Source organism: Lactuca serriola, chromosome 3, assembly GCF_051521515.1.
Source record: "Lactuca serriola cultivar US96UC23 chromosome 3, Lser_US96UC23_V15, whole genome shotgun sequence".
Taxonomy (NCBI): Eukaryota; Viridiplantae; Streptophyta; class Magnoliopsida; order Asterales; family Asteraceae; genus Lactuca; species Lactuca serriola.
Genome location: NC_136410.1, coordinates 77,945,699 through 77,954,845, shown reverse-complemented (window position 1 = coordinate 77,954,845; position 9,147 = coordinate 77,945,699).

Genomic DNA, 9,147 nt, shown 5'->3' with positions numbered 1-9,147 from the left:
ATATTTTTTTTAACCGAAAATTATAAATATATAATCTACTTTTAAATTAAGACCTAAATTCCATCTATGTCTAGGAGGAGACTTGAACCTTCGATCTCAAAGAAGAAGGACACCATCTGATACCGTTGTGCTAGAAGTCATTTGATGCTCTTTTATACGAAAAATATAACATTTTTTCAAATTTGTTGTTTAACGTCTAAAAATCACAATACTATGATCAAATGTATACGAAAAAAAACTGCCTAAATGTGAACAAAACAACAAATGATTACCCTAGAAAGTCATTTTCCCTAGAATTTCGTACTCCTTCCAAGGAGCAACAATTTTAAACTATTTTTTTCCTGGAAATAGGTCACATACAAATTTTAGATTATTGGTGTTTTTGTTCAAACCTTGTTTTAGTGACTACTGATTTTGACATACACCAAACTAAGATTTTTAATTTGTTTTTTTTTTTTTGACAAAGTGAGAATGGTAGTATGGTACCAACTTATACGAAACAAGTTTGATTTATGTGGTAAAATTATCAGCTTTGCACTAAAGCTGTATTAACAAACACATAGTACAAATTGAATGCCATCTAGTATGAGCTCATACAAAGAGAAAGACATTAGAAGAAAACAACATTAAAAAACATAGCCATAGTCATTGTGTCACTCCTTACACAATGAACAACATATAAAGCTTGAGAGTCTTGGTTTGGATAAATAAGTCTGCCTATAATAGTAAACTTGAAGAGATTGGGGGTTAATACAGATGATATCTGATGCATCTTATGCAAAAAAAAGAGGATGAATCAGTAGAACACATCTTCTCTAAGTGCATAATTTCAAAGTGAATATGGAAGGAAATCTCTAGGTGCTCGATCCTCCCCACATATCAGTTGGTGAATTGTTTCACTAATTGTATTTAAGTGTAATGGATTAATTTGATGGCCAAAATCAATTTTGATGAATATTAAACGAGTAAGGAAGGAACGGAGTGCATACTTGTTTAAATTTATTCAAAATTAAAAGTACACTGCTATTTAGAGGTGATTCCCCTGAATTGACGGGGGTCCGGGGGCAGCGCCCCTGAGTGCAGCGTCCAAGGGGCGGCAGCCCCTGGTGGGGTCCAAGGGGCAGAAATCTGAATTCCTGAAATTTGACCCGTTTTTGGACTTTGTCTAAATTCTATTTAAACTTGGTTTTTGGTGACAGTTTATGACTGTTAGAATCTTATATGACAATTTGGGCAGTTTTAGGACATAAAACTGTTTTGAGACGGTTTTAAGAAAGATGATGTACTCAACCAAATTTTGGTCAAAATTTTGGTACTTACGAAAAAATCATACTTCTCATTCTCTGTTTTGTTTTCTCATTCTGAGTCTTATCCATTTGAAGATTAGGAGTACCACCCAAATACTTCAATCTGAACTTGATTACACAATTCTCAAAATTTCCAAGTGCTTTTACCCCCAAAATTTCTAACAAAATATAGGTTCCATTAATCATATGTTCAATATATCAGCACCGGTCACAAAAGGGGTTCATAATGTCAAAGCTAAGAATGTTATAGAAGCAGTTATCATGGTCTGTGTTTGGATAATTTGGAAACTTCATAACCTGAAGATATTCTCTTTGACTAGAATCGAACACATTGATCATTGGTGTAATCCAATCATAAAGCTTCCTTTGGTTCGATCATAGACGACATAAAGGGCTTGAACTAAATAAGAACAGTTGGACATGTGATCACCTATCTGTATGCTCATAGTTGAGGTGGCATTCTTGTGTCTGTTGATGTATATCAATATCAGTGTGTGTTTGTTCGGATTTTCATATGTTTGCTCAAGTAAGTGGTTTTGTGTCTATAATGTTTCACATGGGTCTATATGAAAGCAATTCCATGAATTTGAACTCCTGGTGTGCACTTAAACATGGGTGGGTTGGGTGTCCTTAAGTTCAAGGTGTACGTTCACGGATCTTGGATTTTGTGGTCGTGTTGATGTCACAACTTCAATTGCCATTTTACGTCAGTTTTTTGGCTAACAAATCACTTCTACACACAAGTTTTACCCATGTTACCTGATCCCCACTCCTCCTATTCAACAAGTTTAGGCGGGTGATGATCTTCGTCTCATGAAGGTCATTTAGGCACTAAGTTGGATCGATTTACCATCTTTAAAGGTAGGTTCTATCTGTCTTGTGTAAAGAAGCTAGGATAGTTCTTATAGATGCCCTACAACTATTCAAAAGGTCTATGCTTTTCAAAACCGAGGTTTTTTTTTATGGAAATATGTAAATTGACAGGGGGAATTGAGGGAGAGGGATGTCGAGGAGGGGGGTGTTTTGGTGTTAGTTCTGGGGCACGAGTCCTATATACATGTGCATTAAGTGTCTTGATGTATGTATATTTTCAGGGGAAACATCTATTGTTCTCTTGTGTGGAGTATGTGAAAGTTCTCGGTTATTTCATGTTTAATTTCAATTCGTATGGCGTGAGTTTTGGTGGTATCTATTCGCGTATGTATTGGTACTTAATAAAAGGTATGACCAATTCAGTTGTGACTTGCAACATTGCTTGTATATGCTCAATCTCTCTTTATGTCATGTTTCACTGCTTCCATAAACATGCATTTAAAGGTTTAAATTGGGATTATAGGGGTGGGTTGGGGGCATAAATCTGCAGGCCAAGGGGTTCATTATGTGTGTGTTTGGTATCCATCCTCTAATGTTGATTCAGTTTATTGTAGTTCTTGGCGGGGGTTTTGGTGTGGATACTAACAAAGGGGAATATCATCTTGGACGATGCCATCCTTGGGAACCTGAACATAAAACCACAAAGTGAACATGACTATAAGATCATGGAACCCTTCTTTGAGTAAAATCCTACCATTTTCGAACTTGGAATGAACATCGATAGGAGACAACATACTTCTAGGGAAGAAAGTACCACTCAAAATGCCCATCATATCAATAGTGACCTCAATAGTACATGTTGTAATGCCCACAACTGTAACACGTAGGAGTATGCTAGGGCCAAATCCGGTGCATAATACCCAATGATTCTCTATCCCAAGGTATGGATATGTCACCAAATTTAGTCAATCACATTAGAACATTTATATCATGGCCTAAACTCTAGCTCTTGGTATGCTTGCTCTGATGATGTACCTGTTGAATTAGTGTCTAATTCCATAACTATATTTGGTATGTACTTGAGCCTATTGGCATGGTCCATTAGGGTTGCATGGCATCATGCATTTGGATAGACAAAAATGAGAGAGATAACACTTAAGGTTTATTAATATATTATAAGTTCTAATATATTAATAAGATTATTTAATTAGTATTGATCAAGAATTAATTTGGAATTAATTAAGTGATCAAAAGGAGACTAATTAAATATATGGGTTGATTGTGTAAATCATCCATACTTGTATAGTGGGCTAATGATCCATGGATTATCAAGTTGGGCTAAAACCCATAGGATGCCCCATGGTGTTTTTGTACCCATGGATCATGGAAATGAAAGGCCATGACAATTAGGGTTTACATGGTGTAACCCTAATTGTGACACACTATATAAGCATCTTACTCTTCCCAAAATCGGCCACTATGAAGGAATGGTGAGGGCTAGCCGATTTCATGAAGTGTCTCATTTCTCTCAAGTTATTCTAAGTGTATTTAGTGTTGTGTGAACCATTTGAGGTGTCGCAATTGGGGCACTAGGCTCTTAAGCTCCATGGAATCAAGCTACATCAAAAGGTATGTCTTCTAACTTATATTATTCCATATGAATCAATGTTTTGTATGCTAGTTAGGATAATACCTTGGAATATTCATATTTGCATGTATAATAGAGAAAAAATAGATGCAAGGTATTTAGGGTTGCATGTACACTTAGGAGTGTTAGAATGCTCAAAACACAACAATACCCCACCCCTTGAATGTCTGTTCTGATGTTGTTCCCCACCCATGTTGTCCCCTTGTTCATTGGACTCAAAGGAGTGTCCCAAATCTCAAACTAGTTTTCTATCAATAATATGAAATTTCTAGTTGCAAGACCTTATATGGGAATGAGCCAACTACCGAACCAATTTTTGGCTCTATCTTCCTCTCATGCCAAACAATTTGGAGGGACATCATTCATAACCCACCTCTCTATTCAGGGAACGCCGGCCATGAACATACTATTAGGTCGGATCAATCAATCAGGGGAAACTACATACCAAATTCAAACATAGGTTCCAAATAGATACCTTTTAACCCGCCACCGCCTTATACTTTCCAGACTATCAAAACTCCATACCAACTCAACACCATATACCTATTCCCAACCACTCCTTCTTTAGTATCAACTATACCCCAAATAGGGGCAACCACATTAACCCTTTTATCCTTTTTGGGTGACAGCAAAACAAGTTAAGCACTTTAGGAAAGTGTCAAATAGATTTCGGTGAAACTCGCAAAAATAAAACTTCTAAAAAATGTAAATCAAAAGAACATAACAATTAACATGGTTCGATCAAGGCGATCTACGTCCATGGGTGAACAAGAGAGAGAGAGAGAGAGAGAGGGAGAGAGAGAGAGGGAGAGAAAGTATTTTATCAACTTTCTAGAGCTATTACAAGCACTCAAAATTGTATATCACTTCTAGAGCTATTATAGTGGGAGTCTTAAAGATCTTGAAAAGCTTCAAGATCTAATAAAGAATAAAACCTGTAGTTTGACACTAGCACACGACGTGAGATTTATAACTTATCGTGTTGACATATTTCTATTTCTGTGCCCATTCCAGTTAAAGTTGGCTTTTCATACGAGTTATGAGAGTTCTCAATTGGTTGCATAACAACTTGGAAGCAATGGTAGGCCCTTGTGCCGCCAGGTGGCAGGAAATTAAGATTGAGTTCAGTCCATATGAGTTTAGATTTGTCATTATCCTTGTCTTGTGATTATGGTTTTGACAAATTCACATGGATAAGAACACATACACCACAAAATCTAAGTGTCATAAGGTTTCTCTCCGATTCATGAAAATGATGGTGAGGAAACGCTTTCACTAAGTAGATTTAAGGTAAATAACAAGTATGATATTTGCATTCTCAAAGTCCTTAGTGGAGAGTGTGTGGGTAACCGGCACACTAATATGGACTTGTGAGGAATGACAAAGGTCTAAACAATTGAGACTATGATTACGAAATCCCTTTTCATAGTTCTGAAATTGTTTAGATACACATGTGTTCTATCTAAGGAAAGGTGTATGATTTTGATAAAGGTTTTTTTTATCAAAGCATTGCATATTAGAAGTCTGAACTTTGGTAAGAAAGTTAATAAAGTATTGATTTCTAGAAGTCCAACTGATTTTTGAGTACATGTCAAAGCTAGTGGGAGCATAAGTGTTATACTAATAATTTTCATGTTAGTGGGAGCATGATAATTATAATAAGTGTTGCAAATTAGCAATGTTAATTATAGAAAACAAAAAGTTTCAGTTGGGAAAAAGTTGTTTTTGCTATAATTAAGGGAGAGGAAATTATACTTCATTTCAATTCTAAAAGCTTATATTGAGGTTTTAATCATCTTTAGTCAATGATATATATATATATATATATATATATATATATATATATATATATGAATTTTATGTTGAATGGGCTTAACATAAGGAAATTCTATATATGTTTCCATTATTTGCGTTCTAAAATTTGATGATGAATACGACATCCTTTTTTATAATCTGAATTATGAGAACTTGGCAAATAGAAATAGAAATATTATAGCAAAAGACTAGTCTAGTACTTTATGTGAGACGTCATGAATCGTGTCCCATACACTTCAGATATAGGATCGATTGCATGTGATATAATATTCATCACTTCTAAATTTTTCCAAATGCCTAGAGCATTAAGAGGGAAAAGTACTAGAACTCGATATGACTAATTTGATTAAGTAATTGTCGAGGACAATCTAAGGTTTACCAAAGATTGGTTGCTCAAGGAAAATTGGAAGTATGGGGTAATTTTTAGAGAGGACCTTATTGACATATTCTGAAAAAAGGCAACTCTTGTTCAGAAGTGATAGTCAAAATGAGAATATGGAAATATTCCGATAGGTGGAAGTTATTCATTAAAAATATGTAAGATTAGGAAACTTAATGCAAGAAGGATGTTCAAAGCAATGTACTTGTAATATGAGACTTTGTTTCCATGGAATGATCTCCATTGGAATACTCTGTAATGTCTGTTAACAAGTCTTTGTGACTTTGTGCATAATCATTATAAGAGGATCAATGCATATAAGTTTAGAATCTAACAAGATTTAGGTGAATAGCAGGAATTTTGAATTCTTGCATTTGAGGTAAGGATTTGGGATTGTGAAATGAGAATCATTGGAATTATGTTCAATCGATCTATTTCACAAAGTAAAGATCGTAGAAAAACATAGTGTGCATACTTGGTGTATGGCATGACTAGTGTTTAGAAAACATAGTGTACATGCTTGGAGCATGGGACAACTATTGTTTTAATTCAAGTATAAAGTTGATAGTCTGAACAATATGCAATGAATGATGGGTAATCAATATGGTGATAAATAAAAGGTGTTTTATTTATATTTATAAGTTCTGAGATCATATTGGATTCGATTATTCTTGTGTTTCACTTTGCATGTTTTGACTTCCAGAATAACTAGGTCGTTCTTTCTGAATGACTAAGTTATTCAAACCATCGACAGTCGGTCATATGTTGTAAGTATATATGAATCAAGACTGTCTTGAAGCTGGATTTTAGATGTCCAAGGTATGGGACATAGCAAACGGTGCTACAACATTCAAGAGTACTCATAAGTTCTGAGTATTGGATTCAACCCACAATCATTGGAATCGCTTTATGGATTTTATCACGAGTGATCATGAGATGATAATATCTTATATTCTTCAAACCTAGAGATATGAGTTGTTACTATGAGTTGGTTATACATTGATTGCACGAAAACACATTGGTAACTCGATGTTATAAAACATGCGTTTGTGTATGATTCAACAAGTAGTAGAACAAGCCATATAGTCGAAGTTTATCCATTCCTTTTACCCTTAAAGGGATAAAAGCGATATCTGTGGGCCCCTCGATGATTTAATGATGACACTTGTGAGTGCTTGGCCATGCTAGGACTGATTTGATTTGTTCAATCAGTCAGTCGTCATAAATCGGAAATCGGGAAATAACAAATGGACAGAGAGAATGATTTTAATCCATGTCTCAGTCCATATGATATCTAGAATGAAGGAATATATGATCCTTTATCTGATGGACGCGTCATTGATTTGTTCAGAGTTCGATGACAGTAGCTTTTAAGAGCTACGATTACTAGTCGAGTTTTGAAGTCATACGCAATAATAGTTTTAGACTTATCCAAGTGGGAGACTGTTGGATTAGTGTCTAAGTCCATAACTATATTTGGTATGTACTTGACCCGATGGCATGGTCCATTTGGATTGCATGGCATCATGCATTTGGATAGACTAAAATGAGAGAGATAACACTTAAGGTTTATTAATATATTATAAGTTCTAATATATTAATAAGATTATTTAATTAGTATTGATCAATAATTAATTTGGAATTAATTAAGTGATCAAAAGGAGACTAATTAAATATATGGGTTGCTTGTGTAAATCATCCATACTTGTATAGTGGGCTAATGCTCCATGGATTATCAAGTTGGGCTAAAACCCATAGGATGCTCCATGGTGTTTTTGTACCCATGGATCATGGAAATGAAAGGCCATGACAATTAGGGTTTATATGGTGTAACCCTAATTGTGACACACTATATAAGCATCTTATTCTTCCCAAAATCGGCCACTATGAAGGAATGGTGAGGGCTAGCCGATTTCATGAAGTGTCTCATTTCTCTCAAGTTATTCTAAGTGTATTTAGTGTTGTGTGAACCATTTGAGGTGTCACAACTGGGGCACTTGGCTCTTAAGCTCCATGTTATCAAGCTACATTAAAAGGTATGTCTTCTAACTTATATTATTCCATATGAATCAATGTTTTGTATGCTAGTTAGGATAATACCTTGGAATATTCATATTTGCATGTATAATAGAGAAAACATAGATCCAAGGTATTTAGGGTTGCATATACACTTAGGAGTGTTAGAATGCTCAAAACACAACAGTACCCCACCCTTTGAATGTCTGTTCCGATGTTGTTCCCCACCCATGTTGTCCCCTTGTTCATTAGACTCAAAGGAGTGCCCCAAATCTCAAACCAGTTTTCTATCAATAATATGAAATTTCTAGTTGCAAGACCTTATATGGGAATGAGCCAACTACCAAACCAATTTTTGGCTCTATCTTCCTCTCATGCCAAACAATTTGGAGGGACATCATTCACAACCCACCTCTCTATTCAGGGAACGCCGACCATGAACATACCATTAGGTCGGATCAATCATTCAGAGGAAAATACATACCAAATTCAAACATAGGTTCCAAATAGATATCTTTTAACCCGCCACTGCCTTATACTTTCCAGACTATCAAAACTCCATACCAACTCAACACCATATACCTATTTCCAACCACTCCTTCTTTAGTATCAACTATACCCCTAATAGGGGCAACCACATTAACCCTTTTATCCTTTTTGGGTGACAGCAAAACAAGTTAAGCACTTTAGGAAAGTGTCAAACAGTTTCGAGGAAACTCGCAAAAATAAAACTTCTAAAAAATGTAAATCAAAAGAACATAACAATTAACATGGTTCGATCAAGGCGATCTACGTCCATGGGTGAACAAGAGAGAGAGAGAGAGAGAGGGAGAGAGAGAGAGGGAGAGAAAGTATTTTATCAACTTTCTAGAGCTATTACAAGCACTCAAAATTGTATATCACTTCTAGAGCTATTATAGTGGGAGTCTTAAAGATCTTGAAAAGCTTCAAGATCTAATAAAGAATAAAACCTGTAGTTTGACACTAGCACACGACGTGAGATTTATAACTTATCGTGTTGACATATTTCTATTTCTGTGCCCATTCCAGTTAAAGTTGGCTTTTCATACGAGTTATGAGAGTTCTCAATTGGTTGCATAACAACTTGGAAGCAATGGTAGGCCCTTGTGCCGCCAGGTGGCAGGAAATTAAGATTGAGTTCAGTCCAT